General features: G+C 38.1%; 1 pseudogene; it reads left to right on the plus strand.

Annotated features, from left to right (window-relative positions):
- LOC125162968 (glyceraldehyde-3-phosphate dehydrogenase-like) overlaps positions 1-12,913 on the plus strand; it is a 138,147-nt pseudogene extending 125,234 nt beyond the window's left edge.
- Positions 12,914-19,734: the final 6,821 nt, after the last annotated feature.

Consider the following 19,734-nt stretch of genomic DNA (forward strand, 5'->3'; position numbering starts at 1 on the left):
CTAGGGCTTCCACCATCAGACTCCCAATTCTTAGGCCTTCTGACTTGGACTGAATTACACTACCAGTTTTTCAGGTTCTCTAGTTTTCACAGATCATGTACCTTCTCTGCCTCCATAACTGCCAATTCGTATAATAAATATCCTTCTCTCTCTCTCTCTCTCTCTTCAGTTGGTTCTGTTTTGCTGGAGAACCCTAATACACTTACTAACCCTATTGGGCAGGTAGGCCATAGACAAGTCAGAGAATAGGCGCAGATGTAGAGAAAATTCTGGAAATTAATAGGAAGCTAGGATGTAACTGATTCATAAACCTGAACCATCAATAAATCACTGTATTGGATTGTGAGAAATCCTGAAATTGATCTGAGTAATATGTTCACATTAGGTAAGCTGAAATTTCAGAGCCAGGAATGAATGGATTATAAAAATGAAGAAAATTTGCTTAACATTTTGACTATCAATTGTATACTTACCATACTAGTGTATATACAGAGAACCTGAAGAAAAATCATACCCAATTGCTTATGGTGATTTGGGGCTGGGGTGGAGTGGAATGGAATGGGATATGAGATTATAACAATTTTCTCTTAGTGCATTGTGTTTTCTCAAATGTTTGAATTTTGTACAGAGAATAATTTCCTTTGTAGCCAGAAAGAAACCCTTCCCCAAACAAGAAAGATTAACATCAACATGGGGAAATGTCCTAAGCATATATCATCACGACTTCCCTTCTGCTGGGGCACTGAATTACTAAGCTAAGCCTAGCCTAGAACTGGAAAAGACAGAAGAGATCCCAAATGTGACATCTGAGGCTTAGATTCACTAATGAGAAGATGCAAGTTCAGGGCACCCGTGTTGTCAATGCTGAGATGACCAAGGACCTAGTCATTTCAGTGTGACTCTACATCTGTGGCAAAGCCCATAGTGAGATTCTCTGCCTCACAGCTGACCTAGGTGAAGCACTTGAACTAACACAAAACGGACCTATCTTCCTACCCCATGCATTCTCCAGAAGAAATACTTTTCCTGCTGATACTACTTGTCTGAGAAAAATGTCCAGATAGGGTAGAATTTCTCCTTTTCCATATAGCTGAGAGGTGATGGTTCTCTCCACTAGAAGAGCCTCCTGCCTCCGCCCCAGTGGAGAGGACTTGATTTAGCCCTGTCACCTCCTGTCGTCTGGTGGAGAAAAATCTCACCATATCTTTCATTGCCTGACAACCCACTACTGCTGAAGAGGTAGGGTGGAAGCTCATGATGAAGAGACTCTCACTTTCTAACAGGAGTACGCAAAAAAGCTCAGGATGAGGCAAAGCTGAAAAGTAGAAGCAGGTGGCTCTGACTGGGGAGATTGCATCCTTGAAAGTGGAAAACAGAGTCAATACTGCTGAAACCCGAGTTTGTGATCAGAAGGTTAAATGGAGGAAGTGTATTTCAACACAAAAGAGGAATACTAAGAAATGTAAATCATGACTGAAAATATAAGCGATATGGATGACACTCCTAGCAGAACTAATATGCAAATGATCAGCATTCCAGGAAAAAAAGGAGCAGATGGAAATGGAATCAATAATCAAAGCAATAATCTTCAACTCCCTGATCTGAAGATCAAAAGAGTTTACTAAATGTCAGGCAGAAGTGATGAAAAAAAACACAAAACCCCACACACATCTAGACATATCTTTGTGAAATTTCTGGCCTCTTGTGGAAAGAGAAAAAATAAACATTTTCAGACAGGTAAAAAAAGTTTGAATATAATGGAAAAAGAATGTTTGACTTTGACTTCTTACATACCACACTAGACGCCAGTGGAATAATGTTTATCAACTTTTGAGAGCAAGCATTGTTGTCTAAAATCCTACCTCAGAAAAGTTATCATTCATATGACAAAAGAGGGACTTCTTTGGATATGTAGGAACTCAAAGTATTCTACTCATATTCTTATTCAAAATTACTCAAGGATGTACTGCAGCATAAATGATAGTAAATTTGAATAGAGATCTAAAGCAAGTGGAAAATAAAGAATACAAGAATGAGCAGTGAGCAATGAATCCAGTAAACTATGTGGATGAGAATAAAGTGATTGCAAATTGTCTTGGCACTGTTGAATAAGTATACTGAGAAAAGGCCTACTCGAAGGAAAAAGTGAAAAATAACATGGAATTACATTTCTGGAGTAGTTCAGAAAATCTAGGATGTGAAAATGGTGGGAATGAATGAGAGTAAAATATTCTTAAGGTCCCATCATTATGGGGAATGGTAAAAGTACTATTAATTTTAATAAAATCACAGAGAAATACCGGTTTTAATATGACTGTTTAAAGTACATGCTAGTGAACTAGCAGATAGAGAAATGCTATAATGTTATTTCCAAATATTATAATTTATCAATAATTATAAATATTTATTTATAAAATAAATAAATAAATTATTTATTAAAAATAAATATAAATATAAATAATTTCCAAATTATTGTTAGGGGCAACTGGAATAAAAAACAAAATAAACATGGCATCCACATACAACTTGTTCAATTCAGCAGAAGTAGAAAAGCATAAGAATGAGTATAAAAAAATAAATTAACATAACATTAGATGGGAATGAGAACAAATCACCTTTCACAGTAAATGTAAATAGGTTGAATTCTCCAATTAAAAAACAAAGTGCAGCTGTCTGCTTTTAATAAGATATGTAAATGAAATAAAAAAACACGCCCAAGGGTTGTAAATAAAAGGAATCAAAGACATAAACAGTAAGTGCAAAGAAAAAGGGATGGTCATAATGATATCAAAAAATAAGGAATGCCACATAAAAATAAAGCAGCAAATGTATCAGAGAGACACGTATAAATGAATTTTTAAAAAGCTACAAAATTCCCTGGTATATGTATCAGAAAGGGTTCAATCAGGAGATAATAATCACATTGCAATTTGAACAGGGAAAATTTAATATAAAGAATGTTTTGCTAGTAACAGGAGATTAGCTTCTAAGAAGTAAAGTGAGCTCTAAACAATGCAAGAAGAACAGATAAAGGGAACAGACACCACCCCTAGGGCTGAGACTGAGCACCTAAGGAAGGAACAAGTTTGGGAGAGCTACCTCCCTCACCTCACCCTCTACCCCAGCCCAAGATTTAGAGATCATTAGAATGGATGTGATTAAAGCCCTTGTATGGTTAAGTTCATCAGGATATACAGATTACAGCTGGCAAGCAGGCACTGCCTGTTGGAATAGCAACATGCGTTGCTAGGAGGCGGCCTATGAGGTGCAGTTGAGCTGCTTAGAAGCTATCTAGGGTGCCTGTGAAACTTAAATGGAACCCAGTAGTGTTGGCCAGTGGGGGCAGGGATGAGGGTTGGGGAATGTTGAGGGATTGGGGGTAAGGGGTAGGGGGGTGTGAGAAGGCCCTGCATGAGGTAGAAAGGGAAGCTGATTGGAACTAGAAAGAGATGTTCCTTACTCCTGCGGTGTCCCTCCACCACCCTCTACTGACAAAGGCTAATTAACACTGTGTGAGGTGTCAAAGGAAAAATGTTCATAGCGTCCAGCTAAAGTTTTACAAGTAGGCCAACGAAGGTACATTTGGAACTGAGAGACAAGAACTTGATAAGTGGCAGAATATTCAAGGAGGACAGTGAGACTTTAATATCCCTCTCCCAGAATTTGATAGATTATATTGAAAAAAAATAATGCTGTTAAAAGGATTTCACGCAGAACATGTAAGAATTACAAAATTATCATGTACTTGACCAAAAAAATCCCAAAATGTGGCTATTTTAAAAGTCTTGTTATTTGGCTGTAAAACAATATATGAATATAAGTGTTTTATATTTATAAGATATAAGAAAAATATAAGAATAACACCTCAAGAATGAGATAACTAAAATAAACTTTAGCCAAGTCTTAAAAGAACTTCAATTTAAATTAAGAATATTTTAAAAGTTATTTCCAGATCCATGAGAGATACCAAAGTGAAATTACAAATAATCTAGAAGTTGACAAGAATAAGAACACTAATTATCAAAATCTATGGGATATGGCTTAAATTTTAAAAATGCATAATCTAGAAGCTTATTTTTTAGCAAAAGAGAGAGAACATGCATATTTAAGTGTTCTACTTAAGGAAAGAGAAAAGTAAAATAAAGCAAATAATAAAATTTATAAGGGAAAAGTAAATTAAAGAATTAAAAAACAAAATGAAGAGTAGAATGGAACACTAAATGAAAGCAAAAGCAGATGAAGAAATGAATGATTTTTAGCAATCTATAAAATATTTACTCAAGAAGAGATAAAATATTTGAAAACACCAATAGCTGTATGTATTTTTGTGTTGTGTGTATATAAAATATTGCTAACAACTTACCACTGAAATGTATAAGGCTTGGATGATTTTATAATTAGGTTCTAATTAGCCTTCAAGAAACAGCCATTTTCTATGTATTCAGACTTTCCCAGAGCATGGAAAAAAATCTTTAAAAATTCATTTTATAAGGTGAACATAACCCCTCACACAAAAATTTGAAGATGTGGTACAAAGTTTTAGTTTAGGTCACTTGTGAATGTAGATAGAAATATCCCAATTATGATCTTGGCAAATGGAATCACAGCAGTGTTTTAACATAATAATAATAATAATAATAATAATAATAATTATTATTATTATTATTACTGTGGCCAAATAGTTTATTACAGGGATGTAAGAATGTCCCAAAGCTAAGATCTAGCTATACAACTTGTAATATTAAACTACAGGAAAAAAGAGCTTCTCAATAGCAATAGAGTATGGGAAATAATTTAAAGTAAGGAAAAAATAAATTGGGAATAAAAATGGTAAAAATTGTTATCCAGGAAGAAAAAGAAGAAAAATCCTAATAAATGATGAAATAGTAAAGTCATTGATGTTAAAATCAAATAAAAGAGAGGGATGGTCCTTATAAATCATTACTTTCAATTTATTTTGTATTTGTTTCATGCAACATAACAAAAAAACAAAGTAAGTTGTATCTCTACTTGAAAACCAGAAATAAAATTATCAAGGGGCACCTGGGTGGCTCAGTTGGTTAAGTGTCCGACTTCAGCTCAGGTCATGATCTCATGGTTCACAAGTTTGAGCTCTGCATCAGGCTCTGTGCTGACAGCTCAGAGCCTGGAGCCTGCTTCAGATTCTGTGTCTCCCTCTCTCTCTGCCCCTCCCCTGCTTATATTCTCTCTCTCTCTCTCTCAGGAATAAAAATATAAAAAAAGAAATAAAATTACCATGATTTTCATACAATTTGTAAGTATACCAAAAGAATTCCAGCGTCAGAAAAAAATCATTATAAATAATAAGAGTATATCGTATGTTCCCTGGATACAGGATAAATATACAGTTTAGTGACTTTCCTTTGTATTAACAAAAATCTGTTAGAATGGAAATTTAAAAACCTTCTAATCCTGATAGGAATATATGAACAGGAATGTTAAAAATGTATTTAAAGATAAACATTTATTGAATGACAAGTGAAATGAAAAGTGATGATATTTCTGATGGGGAAGATTTACTGACAAACATATCAATCATTCCCAAATTAGTGTATGCATTTAACATGGTTCCAGTAATAGTCCCAGTGGTATCTCTTGAGTTCCATTCACAGTTCCTTTGTATATCATTAACTTCGTGACAGAAAGGAGATGGCACATCCAAATTTCAAAGGGAATAATTGAGGAAAGTTTAATAAAGGGATGATTTACGAAGGTTTTGGTAGGGTGAAGTGGAATCTGCAGGAGATGGTAAAGCCCTAGACCCACATTACCATCATCAGTCCTAAACAAATGGGAAAGGGGAGGGAGTGGTGACCAGAGAGTTCCAACTCTAGCTGTAGAAGGGGACCACCCCATGAGAAGTGTGGCTACTGGGTGGAAGCCGATGCGGACTGGTAGTCCTGATGGGAAGGAGCTGAGTCAACAAATGCCTTCTCTGTCCTTCAGTCTCCTATGGATGCCTCTCCTTGACCAAACTGGAATGGCAGCAGGCAGGAGATTCAAAAAGAGCAGGCCATAGATGCCAGCCTTCTAAGATATAGATAGAACAGGGTAGTAGAGAGAGGCAAGCAACACAGTCTCTTGACTGGAGAGACAAACACAGATGTTCACAACCATATGAAAGAATCAAGTATAACATTGCTAATAAACATTGAAAACTACACATAATAGAAGGGGACTTGTCTCATCCCAGATCTTAAAAATTTGAAATAAGTGTGTGGATTAAGAAAAGGAATAAGCAAGCAAAGCAATAGAGTTGAACAGAGGGCCCAAAATAAGCTTAAGTTTATATGGGAATTAAATATACATTAGAGATTCTATTCCATTATGTAGAGGAAAGAACGGCTACTCAGTAAAAGTTTTTAGCTATTTGACCATAAATTTGGAAGAAAACGAAGTTGATATTTAACTCCTATAATTCAAAAGTAAATTTAAGATAAATGAAAAAAACTAATTAGAAAAATGAAATAGAATTTATCTGTAAAGAACTATGGTTTTATAACTTTGGTTTTGATTGCATTTCCTAAATAAAACAGGAATGTCATAGAGGAAAAATATAATGGATTTGAGCAGATAAAAATAAAGTCTAGATTGCAAGAGATAACAAACAAAACAAAGGTATATAACAGCAAGAACATATCTGCAACAAAATAATACACAAAGGGTCAAATTCTATAAAATAAGTAAAGCTATTTTCTAAAAGTAAGAAACAATCATACCGTCAAATAAAGAAATGAGCAAATTGTATGTACAGGCAATTACAGAAAAGGAAATATAAACAAAAAATAAACAATGAAAACATGTTAAACCTAATAGAAAAATTTATAACTTGAAAATATTATCAGAATGGAAAACTTTAACTACCCAAAGCTATCTACACATTCAATGCAATCCCAATCAAGATTGCACCAGCATTCTTCTCAAAGCTAGAACAAGCAATTCTAAAATTTGTATGGAACCACAAAAGGCCCCAAATAGCCAAAGTAATAGTGAAGAAGAAGACCAAAGTGGGAAGCATCACAATCCCAGACTTTAGCCTCTACTACAAAGCTGTAATCATCAAGATAGCATGGTATTGGCACAAAAACAGACACATAGACCAATGGAATAGAAGAGAGACTCCAGAATTGGACCTACAAATGTATGGCCAACTAATCTTTGACAAAGCAGAAAAGAATATCCAATGGAAAAAAGACAGTCTCTTTAACAAATGGTGCTGGGAGAACTGGACAACAACATGCAGAAGGATGAAACTAGACCACTTTCTTAAACCATTCACAAAAATAAACTCAAAATGGATGAAGGACCTGAATGTGAGACAGGAAATCATCAAAACCCTAGAGGAGAAAGCAGGAAAAAACCTCTCTGACCTCAGCCGCAGCAATTTCTTACTTGACACATCCCCAAAGGCAAGGGAATTAAAAGCAAAAATGAACTATTGGGACCTCATGAAGATAAAAAGCTTCTGCACTGCAAAGTAAACAATCAACTAAACTAAAAGGCAACCAATGGAATGGGAAAAGATATTTACAAATGACTATCAGACAAAGGGCTAGTATCCAAAATCTATAAAGAACTCATCAAACTCCAACCCAAAAAACAAATAATCCAGTGAAGAAATGAGCAGAAGACATGAATAGACACTCTCTAAAGAAGACATCCAGATGGCCAACAGGCACATGAAAAGATGCTCAACATCATTCCTCGTCAGGGAAATACAAATCAAAACCACACTGAAATATCACCTCACGCCAGTCAGAGTGCTAAAATGAACAAATCAGGAGACTATAGATGCTGGAGAGGATGTGGAGAAACGGGAACCCTCTTGCACTGTTGGTGGGAATGCAAACTGGTGCAGCCATTCTGGAAAACAGTGTGGAGGTTCCTCAAGAAATTAAAAATAGATTTTTATTTTTAATAAAATAACCCAGCAATAGCACTGCTAGGAATTTATCCAACGGATACAGGAGTGCTGATGCATAGGGGCACTTGTACCCCAATGTTTATAGCGGCACTTTCAACAATAGCCAAATTATGGAAAGAGCCTAAATGTCCATCAACTGATGAATGGATAAAGAAGTTGTGGTTTATATATACAATGGAATACTACTTGGCAATGAGAAAGAATGAAATATGGCCTTTTGTAGCAATGTGGATGGAACTGGAGAGTGTTAGGCTAAGTGAAATAAGTCATACAGAGAAAGACAGATACCATATGTTTTCACTCTTATGTGGATACTGAGAAACTTAACAGAAGACTATGGGGGAGGGGAAGGTAAAAAAAAAAGTTAGAGAGGGAGAGAACCAAAGCATAAGAGACTCTTAAAAACTGAGAATAAACTGAGGGTTGATGGGGGGTGGGAAGGAGAGGAGGGTGGGTGATGGGCATTGAGGAGGGAACCTGTTGGGATGGCACTGGGTGTTGTATGGAAACCAATTTGACAATAAACTTCATATTAAAAAAAAAGAATGGAAAACTTTAAAAATATTAGTAACATCTAGTGATGATGAGGCCATGTAAAAACAAGTGCTTTCCTACTGTTGGTAGGATTGAATCTGTCACATATTATCAGTAATTACTTTTAAGTTCCAGTTAAAATGTGAATATAGTTTGTCCCAGTATTCCATTATAAGTATAACGTATAAAGAGTATCCTTTCTTTCTTTCCTACCTCCCTCCCCTTTCCCTTTCATCCCTTCCTGTTAACAATATATTAAAAAATTTTTTTTTAATGTTTATTTGTCTTTGAGAGAGAGAGAGAGAGAGAGGGAGGGAGAGAGGGAGGGGCAGAGAGAGAAGGAGACACACAATCTGAAGCAGGCTCCAGGCTCTGAGCTATCAGCACAGAGCCTGACACAGGACATGAACCTAGGAACCGTGAGATCATGACCTGAAGTCAGAAGCTTAACCAACTGAGCCACCCAGGCACCCCAACAATATATCTTTTTTTAAAGAAACATGCATTTAACATGGTTTAATTAAATGTCCTTCTTCAGTAGAAGGTTTTATGGCTGAATCTGTTAGTGTTCTCAAATAGTCATGGCCTTGTCTACATAACCCAAACATCCTTGCAATTAGCTTGAGACCACATGACTATTTCTGGTGTATGAATATAAGCAAAAGGGAAGATATGTGGATGCAGTTGGGAGAGGTGTGACTTCTCCCATCCTTCTCTTCCTCTGCTATGTGGGCCTTGGAGGGCCTGTGTCCCAGATGGCATAGTTACAATACAGAGGAAGACTGCCCCACCCATGCCAGATTTACATCATCAAGAAATAAACATTTATTGTGTTGTGCATCTGAGTTTTATTTGTTATGATAGATGTTTTGTCATTTTTGGTCTAAAGTCTTCAACTGATCGGATGAACTCCACCCACAAATTCAAGAATAATTGCATTTATTTAAAGTCAGCTGGTTGTTGATGTTAACACATCTACAAAATACCTTCACAGCAACACCCTGTTTAGTGTTTGATTAAACAGCTGGGTATTATAGCCTACCCAAGTTGACACCTAAAATTAACCATAACATAGCTCCATGTGTACTGACTTAGAAAAACATTAGGCTGTTAAGTAGAAAGAGAAAATTGTCAAGGAACTGAACAGAATTTGAGGCAGATATTTAGGGTTGGCTGTTCAAGGCCTATTCTAACTTTTTTGTTTAGTATGACTCTGTGCACTTATGAGACTGAAGGAAGAAACTGTATTTCCCAAGATCATGTGAATCTTGGGTGCCTGATGTGGGTGGCCAAGGTTCTCCTGGGCTGACACGAGATAAGGAAGAACAAGGTGAGACACAGCTGTATGTGGAAAGGTCTGATCTCTAATAAGGGATGCTGGGACATTTGGCTCTTCTGGGGCAGCTCTGGTATAGTACCAGGTGTCGAGTCCCAGTGCTCTGGCTGCCCAATTGTGTAGTCTCTGGAGTAGGTTTTCTGCTAGAATAGTCTGTGGTGTAGATGAGCCCTTCTCCTGGCTCCTTTTATTTTGGACTGCCTATAATGCAAATTTGTCTCTGGCTTTGCCAGAAACTCTGTATGGTACTTAATGTTCTCTAATAAATCCCTTTCTGCTTAAACCAGCTATATTTGATACTGTTTTCAGTTACTGAGAACCTTAGCCAATAGTGTATGATCTATTACTGTAAAAAGAAATAGACATTTCTATTTAATTTTCAGTATAAAGATACGTAAAATTTTAGATATGTCTAAGTAAACATTAAACAAATGGGAAATATAGAGATCAGCATGGCGTGGAAGAGGGAGGGAAATTTATTTCTGTATCAAGCAGAGTCCAAACCAGTCAGGAAAATTTCAAACCGCTCAAGACTGGAGCTGCCACTACCTTTAGGACTCACTGTGATTTATTATTAAGTTTTCTTTTGAGTTGGGCTTTCTAATACTTGCAAAAATAAATTCTATAAATTTATAATGATAAATTGTGTAGTGTACACTCATATTCAAAATATTAGAAGGTTATGTCAAATGCACCTAATCTATATGCAATTAATATAAAAATAATTGAATAAATTTAGTTAAGTTACTTTTGACATGCTATAGGAATCCAAAGTTCATTTTCCACTAAATGTCACAACTTTAATCAAAACAATATGTCTGTGCTGAGATGAAAAGATACTTTTAAGTAACTGATCTTTATTGCTTTAATTTTACATTTGTTATATTTGATTCTCTATATCAGATTTGTTATCAATTATTTGGTTAATGTAATCCAGTATCTACTTAAATATTTTTAAAACCCTGAAAGAGAATCGTAATGAGGTTAAAGAAATAGTTGCTGAATGGGACCCTGTCCTCATTGTCTCCTGAATGCAAGCCTGCTGTAGACAATTCATTTTTCATTTGCTCAGCACCACATCTGCTATCCTACTTAGATGGTCTCCAGGAGTAGAATGGCAGCTGCTGAGGTCTTGCATACTCCAGGTTCTCCCTGGGTTCTTTTGGAGGTTTTTTTTTTTTTTTTTTTTTTTTTTTTTTCCCCACGTTGAGGAATGTGCTTCTGATTAATTCTATGTCTGGGGATTTTTGACAAAGGAAGTAAAGAAAGTAGAGGTCAGTTCTCCACTGCGGGTGAAGCAATGAGGTTCTTACCAAGTTCATCATCAACATGAGATAATGAGGTTGATGTGCAGGAACAGATAAGAGATGGTGAGTGAGAGTCCTGGCAGCATATTTGGTTACCTGAACCTGACTGCTTAATATACAACCGAAATAAGAGTTTCAGTCACTTGCCACCAGAAGAGACAAGAAGTCATGGAATCTCCTACATAGCTTTATTTTTCTTGAGATGAGTTTGGCAGGAAACAAAATTGCTTACCCTGCAGGGTTTAGTAATGGACTATCCAGCAGCACTGAATTGGGATAGTGGTGGTTTAAAGTGCTGAGTGCTATCTGGAGACAAATTATCCACAGGTTGGTGAGAAGATGGTCTATACTCAAGGGAAGTAAACATGCTACCCAAGTGTCATCAGTCCCTAAATGGACTCTTCACCCCAGACACCCATTCTGGCACTCCCAGACTCTCTAGTTAAGACTATTACTCTCCCTTCTCACTGTTGCCCCCAGTAATTTTCCATGCCCTTCTCCTATCCCCATTCTTATCTGGTTTGGGGGAGCAAAATCCCTCTTACAGCAGTGAGGAGTTGCATGACCATGAACAGCGTTATTCCACCCAGGTCCAAAGTTCCTAGTGTATAAAATGGAAGAGGTTGTCAAGGTCACTTTTACTATTCTTTTTAAGCTGAAAATATGATTTGGTGGATTATAAGGTAGAAAGAATGCTTTGGAATGGGAGATACTTTTCAAAAAAATAGGTAAATTTCTGGTTCTTTGTTCCTCCTTGCTTGACAGACAGCTAGCTGTATCTTCTGGTGCAGTGCCAGCCACATCCCTGAGACATGATGATGAAGGTTGGAGTAAAAGGATTTGTCATATTGGGCACCTGATTACCAAGTCTGCTTTTAACTCTGGCCAAGTGGATATTGTTGCCATCAATGACCCCTTCAATGACCTCAGATACATGGTCTATATGCTGCAGTATGATTTTGCCCACAGAAAATTCCATGGGTCAGTCAAGGGTGAGAATGGGACACTTGCCATCAATGGAAACCCTATCTCCACCTTCCAGGAGCAAGATCCTGCCAACATCAAATAGTGATGCTGGTGCTGAGTATGTTGTGGAGTCCACTGGGGTCTTCACTACCCTGGAGAAGGCTGGGGCTCACTTGAAAGGTGGGACCAAGAGGGTCATCATCTCTTCACCTTCTGATGATGCCTCCATGTTTGTGATGGGTGTGAACCATGAGAAGTATGACAACTCCCTCAAGATTTTCAGCAATGCCTCCTGCACACCAACTGCCTGGCTACTTTAGCCAAGGTCATCCATGACAACTTGGCATCATGGAGAAATTCATGACTCCAGTCCATGCCATCACTGATACCAAGAAGGTCAGAGAGGCCTCTCTGGGAAGCTGTGGTGTAATGGCCAAGGGGCTGCCTAGAACATCACCCTGGCTTCTACTGGTGCTGCCAAGGCTATAGGCAAGGCCATCTCTGAGCTAAATAGGAAGCTCATCTGCATGGCCTTCTGTGTCCCCACCTCCAATGTGTCCATCATGGATCTGACCTACTTCCTGAAGACAGCTGCCAAATATGATGACATCAAGAAGGTGGTGAAACAGGAATTGGAGGGTCCTCTTAAGGGCATCTTGGCTACACTGTGGACTAGTTTGTCTCCCATGACTTTAACAGGAACACCCACTCTTCCATTTCGATGCTAGGGTTGGCACTGCTCTCAATGGCCACTCTGTCAAGCTCATTTCCTGGTATAACAATGAATTTGGCTATAGAAACTAGGTTGTGGACCTTATGGGTTAACATGGCCTCCAAGGAGTCAGAGACCCTGGGACCAGCTGAGGGCTGAGAACAAGAGAAAGAGAGAGGCCCTCAGCTTCCGGGGAGTCCTTACCCCAGCTCATCCTCCAACACACTGAGAATCTCCCAACCTCCACAGTTTCCATCCCAGACACCTTGAAGAAGGGGAGGGCTTGGGGAACCCTACTTTGTCATGTACCATCAATAAAGTATAGTGTATTATAAAAAAAGGTAAATTCCTATAAAACATAAATTTTAACATATGCCTTAAAGTAAATCAGGAAGGGGGATTAGCGGAGTCAGAACAACTTAACTTGGGGTTAAGAAATAACCAAATTCCAGGAGCAGCAAGGAAATAAATGTGGTTGCAGTGACATGTATGAGCCAGGACTGTGAGAGATGAGAGATGGGCTTCTCTGCCCTAATGTTTCCAACAGGGCCAAGAGATTTGTTATACATATAACAAAAACAAAAAGACAAAAAAAAAAAAATACTCAAACATAAAAGAACCTCTTTATTGAGAAGGTTCCAATTATCCAACTTTTAGAATCAGAATGCCTCAATGTGATGAATTACCCAATTACATAAACTCCCAATTATGCAGATAGATTTACATTTTGTGACAATATTTGACCAATTTGGAAAATAACAGAAAAATAACACATTTTTTTTTGTGTGTGGAAGTATTTGAAGAGTTTAGAAAACACAGAGAAAAAATTAGAACCTCTCTCTCATCCATAAATAATTATTGTGACACAAAAATAGATGGACCATGAAGAAATTTGGAGAAGGAAGTTTTTAAGAGAAAATAAAGATCTATAATACATCTGTAAAGAGCATCAGAAGGGGGTTGTGTGAAATAGAGTGAAAACATTATAAATTGGAAGGTAACTTGACTTGTTTTTAGCCCTACATTATAATTATTTGAGAATAATAGTCATATATTTATCACTTGAGTCACATATTTTCTACCTGATTCAAATACACTAAATTTTTCATACTTAGTAATTTTTTCTCCTTATTGGTGACAAAAGTGCAGAATCTGCGGTGTATTTTCATATTGGCATTGGAGACTAGCAATCTGGATAGGTGAAGGAAATCCTGATGAATCCAGGAGAGATGAAGCACCAAATTGAAAGGTAATGCATAGGAGACACTGTTGGTTATTTAAGCAACAGGCATTTATCCTGCCCTTCCCTATTAACAGATTCTGATTTTGTTCAGTAATTCAGGTGAGTGGCAATGTACTCAGGGTAGGTGGATCCCTTCTTGGGTTCCATGGGCTGAATCACGGTTAGACTAACCAAGGCAGGGTAGTCCTTTGCCCATGAGTGATTAAGGGGTGGGAATGGGGCATATGACCCAGTTCTGACTCATGACTTAGAAGAAAGTGTTTGCTGGGGAATTCTGGGAAAGATTTTTCTTTCTGATAAAAATAGACACAAATAGGAAGAGATACCTTCCCATTTCTTTTCTGCCTTTGCGTGTTGTCAAATGAAGAGATGATGTTTGGTACCATGGCAGCCATCCTATGTTCATGAAGAGAAAGGTAAAAATATCTCAGAGAATATAATAACCCAGAGCCCTGACACTGGAGGCCTCATTATTTAACTAACCTTGAAAACCTAGAACTTTGATCTTCTTATTATTTGAAATAGTTACCTCATCTAAGGTTTTTTTGTTATTTGCAGGCAAAACTATAGACCTAATCCTGTTAATGTGTGTTCACTATGAATTCAAACAGTACTGAATTTGAATCGAGGCTTTATCAGTTAATATCTGTATGACCTTTATAGATCATTCTTAACTCTTCTGACCCTCAGTTTTCTTATCTCTGAAATGGGGATAATACTGGAGTCCAACTCCCTGGATTGTTGAGAGGATTAAATGACATACTGCATTTAGAGCAGTCAATTAAATGCTGGCTACATGGTGAACACACATGCAGAAGTTAACCATATTTTTTTTTTTAATTTTTTTTTCAACGTTTATTTATTTTTGGGACAGAGAGAGACAGAGCATGAATGGGGGAGGGGCAGAGAGAGAGGGAGACACAGAATCGGAAACAGGCTCCAGGCTCTGAGCCATCAGCCCAGAGCCTGACGCGGGGCTCGAACTCCCGGACCACGAGATCGTGACCTGGCTGAAGTCGGACGCTTAACTGACTGCGCCACCCAGGCGCCCCAAAGTTAACCATATTTTTAAAAAAGTTTATTTATTTATTTATTTTGAGAGAGAGTGAGAAAGAGCGGGAAAAGGGCAGAGAGAGAGAGGGAGAGAGAATTCCAAGCAGGTTCCTCACTATCAGTGTGGAGCCTGATGTGGGGCTTGAGCCCCTGAACCGTGAGATCATGACCTGAGCCAAAATCAAGAGTCTGATGCTTAACCCACTGAGCCACATGGTGACCCCAGAAGTTAACTTTTTGTTTGGTTACTATTAAGAAGCTTGTGACTGTAACACAGGCAGCTCTGGAGGGCTCTATCAAAGCAAGTTAGAGAAAAGTAAGCACTCTCTTCCATCTTGCTTGCCCCTGATTGGCACTATTCTGTTCACAAAATGGCCCTTTCGTTCCCTCCTTAACTGTTGAAGAAGAGTCCAGAACAAAGGAGGACTCAGAGACACTTGTGCATTGGAGGAACTGGGGCTAGCTTTGTAGAAAATTGTGCATATTGAGATATGTTATTAAAATGGAGATTGCAGGTGGTTCTGGAGTTAAGCATGATATGAGGGCATCTGGAAGTAAGCAGGAGGTTAAGTCTGAGAGAGGACCAAAAAAAATTGACTTAGAAGAACATTTCAGGAACTCACTGAAGACTAAGGAGATCAAAATAATATTTGGCAGTTGGGGAAGACAGAAGAGGGCACTTCCACGATATGTAACTACCAAAATTGTTGAGTTTTAGTAGCTGCTTCTCTCTTCCTTGCTTTCATTTTTTGTATTCAGTCCCAGGTAAGTAATAAGGATTGAAATGGTACAAGAAGGACAATTTACAAACAGTTCTTTCTTCCATCTCTATGCCACTGAAATCATTTGTTTGCTTGTTTTTGTTTTTATTTTGCTTTTCTGTCAACTCTTGAAATAATATTGACTTGAATGGAGCCTCTTGGTTTGAAAAGCTTATATGGCCAAACCTACTGCAAGGAAGCCAAGAGAGTGAGAAAGTACAAGCTGGAGGTCTTCTGCTTCAAAGTGGGACTTAGTGATTCTGAAAGCCATGTTGCGACAGGGTACTACCTCAGCACCTGCCTCCTGTCTGCATCATTTCCTCTGCCCTGAAGGTTGTGTAGGAGTTAAGGGGAAGCAGCAGTGTGACTGAACAATCTCTAGCAATCTGATATGGAGTCTCATGATTTTAGTACTTCACTATGACAAAATCTAGCTTCAGAGTTTCCCAGACATCAAAGTTACCTTCCAATTGCATAAGAATCACCTGATGTGTTTGCTAACAGATTTTATGGAAGGTCTAGTTCAGAACACTTGTATGGGGTCCAGGAATCTGCAATTTTCAACAAGCATCTTTGGTGATTCTAATACAGGTGGCCTAGGAACTACATTTTTTAAAAACATGCTGTAAATACCAGGCCTGCCTTCAAAATGCCTTTCTCTTCCTTTCAACACTCAAGATATACAGCGATAAGAGATGCTACTTTTAAATAAATACTGCAAAACTCTCTTTAAAAATTAAACTTAACTGGGCAATGTTATGAAATTAGAACTTTGCCTTGTTAGACTGGGCTACTATCAGAAGGAACATACCTCTCCTGGGAAAAGCCAACACCACTGAGAAATCCAAGGACCAAGTAATGCTGCCTCCTCAACCGTCAACCCCTCCCTCACTCAAGGGAAGAGCCCTCTTTCTTTTCAAGTAGACTTCACACCCGACCCTGAGATCAAGACCTGAACTGAGATTGAGTCTGACACTTAACCAATTGAGTCACCCAGGTGGGCTGTTTTTGATGTCAACAGGAACTGTGCCTGAAAGGAAAACAAGTGGGGACGATGTGAGCCAATGGTGTCAGAGAAGTCACATTCAGACACATTTAATAGATTAATGAATGAATGAAATTTTATAATATGTTCAGAGACAGGTAAAACTTTAGTGACATGTTGAAGGAACAGATCCATGATTTCCCCCTGTATTGGGAGGACCCAGCTGTAGACATGAAGTTGGAGGCAGTCTGGCTGATTGGTACTCAGTAGTATGGTTGTAAAAGAGGAGGAAGGGGGCACCTGTGTGGCTCAGTCCGTTAAGCATCGGACTTTGGCTCAGGTCATGATCTCAAGGTTCGTGGGTTCAAGACCCATGTCAGGCTCTGGGCTGACAGCTCAGAGCCCGGAGCCTGTGTCTCCCTCTCTCTCTGCCCCTTGCCTGTTCGTGCTCTGTTTTTCTTTCAAAAATAAACAAACATGAAAAAAAAAAAAAGAGAGAAGGCAGGCAGGAGAAAATGAGGAGAGGCTTCCACTCCAAATCATTGGTGACAATCTTTGTCACCATGCATGCCTGCACAGGAAGCTTTCTCCTACAAATTTCATCAGACATGTGACAAAATGAGTTAAATGGGTGTCAGAAGAGATATTTTAACTTTTTATGTTTTTTTTTTTACATGAACTCATTTTACTGGTGTTAAGAATTCTCTTTCCAAAAAGAATGTAAGTAAGCATACACCTGAGAAATTTCCTTACTATTTCAGAGATTCATGGCCCTTGTGCCACTCATCTGGAGACTCTTGTGAAGCATGTCTTCTCTAGAATACATATTGAAGATCCTAGAAATGGAATTCAGGGATAGGCTATTCCAATACAAATGAGATTTTGGCTGAGTATAACATTGACTTCATCATAGCCTCTTTCTGGAGTCAACTGTTTTGTCCAAGTCCTGGCTTTCCCCTGCCTCTCCCCACAACTCCCCACCCCACCCCTGCTGTAGCACAAGAGGTAGCCTACCAGCCCCCTTTGACACAGGTCCATATTTCTAAAACACAGATATGGTTCCATACATATGAGGAACGAAAGAATGAATGTGTAAAGTCCTCACCTGACACAAAAAGGTTTCCTGATATTATTATTTTATTCCTTAATGAATGAGGCAAACATGGGCCACTTATCCAGTCAGTCTTGCTATAAAGTTTGCAGTTATCACTTAAATTCTTATTCCTCCATACATACTTTATTTTTTCAAATAGAATAAAGTCTCCATGAGGATATATATATTTCTTATTTTAGAGAGAGAGAGAGTGCATGAGGAGGGGAGAGGGAGAGAAAGAGGGAGGGTGAGACAGAGAGAGAGAGGGAGAGAATCTTAAGCAGGCTCCATGCTCAGCGTGGAGCCCAACATGGGGCTCAATCCCACAACCCTGGGATCAGGACCTGAGCCAAAATCAAGAGTTGAACACTCAACCGACTGAGCCACCCAGGTGCCCCAATGAGGACTGATTTTAATGTTTTAGATCCTGTGTCTCATAGAGAATGGATACTTCATAAAAATATGTAGAAAAAAATGAATGTGTGGAATGAATTTTACTAGGCCTAAGTGTCCTCTCATCCTTCCCTTCCTTTACACTTCATTGCCACTGCTTTCATTTAGAACCTTGTCCTTCCTTATCAGCACTCTCAAAGTAGCCATGGCCTAGTAAAGTATTTCTGAAACCTGCCTACTGTTAGAATCATTTGGGGGGATTTTGACTACATATTTCTAGCCCCTTTGAGATGGATAGAATTAGCGGCTCTGAAGTGATAGTACTGAGGGAAGTGGAATATTTTCAAAAGTTTCTCAGGTGATTCTTAAATAATGCTAATTTTTGAAACTACTTGTTCTGTATTAAAGAGTCTAAATTGGGGTGCCTGAGTGACTCAGTTGCTTGAGCATCTGACTCCTGATTTCAGCTCAGGTCATGATCCCAGCTTTCTGGGATTGAGCCCCAGGTCAGACTCTGTGCTGAGTATGGAGCCTGCTTAAGATTCTTTCTCTTTCTCCCTCTGCCCCTCTCCCTACTCTTTCTCTCTTTCTTCCTCTTTCTAAAAAAAAAAAATAATTCTAAATTGCTTCATCCTTTCATGAAAGGCCCTTTAACCTTTCATTCACTTGTCTGTACTTTCCCAAGCACTGCCTACCACTCCCCATATGTATCCTATAGCCCAACTATACAAAACACCTATCCTATTTCCTAGTGCCCCATTCTGGGTGTACTTCTGAGCTCTGAAGGAAGAGGTCAGTTTTTTGTTTGTTTTTATTAAAGTCAGATGCTAAAAACTATTTTATTTTCCAGATTCATGCCCCCTTAAAAATCTCCAACAAAATCTTAGTTAATTTGGTTCGTTGGCAGAACACAGATGATGTTTACACCCTGAAGCAAATGAGCTATTTTTTTTTCAATCTGAGATTTAATTTATATATGATAAAATTCAACTGTCTTGAAAGATAAAATTCAATGATTTTGAGTATATTCACAAATATTTGCAACTATTATCGTTATCTAATTCCAGAACATTTTTATCACCCTACAAAGGAACTTCCTTCACATTACAAATCATTCTGCATTCTTCATCACCCATCTTCAAAGTCTCTGGCAGTCACTCCCCTTTTTTTATTTCTATGGATTTTCTATTCTGGACATTTTGTATGAATGGGATCATATATTATGTGGCCTTCTTGTGTCTGGCTTCTTTCACTTAGTATAATGTTTTCATGGGCCATCCATGTTGTAGCATTATCAACATTTTGTTCCCTTCAATAAGTAAATAAGATTCAATTAAATGAGAATACCATATTTTGTGTATTCATTCATTTATTGATGGACATTGGGTTGTTTTTACCTTTTTGCC

The sequence above is a fragment of the Prionailurus viverrinus genome, chromosome A3, assembly GCF_022837055.1.
Source record: "Prionailurus viverrinus isolate Anna chromosome A3, UM_Priviv_1.0, whole genome shotgun sequence".
Lineage (NCBI taxonomy): Eukaryota > Metazoa > Chordata > Mammalia > Carnivora > Felidae > Prionailurus > Prionailurus viverrinus.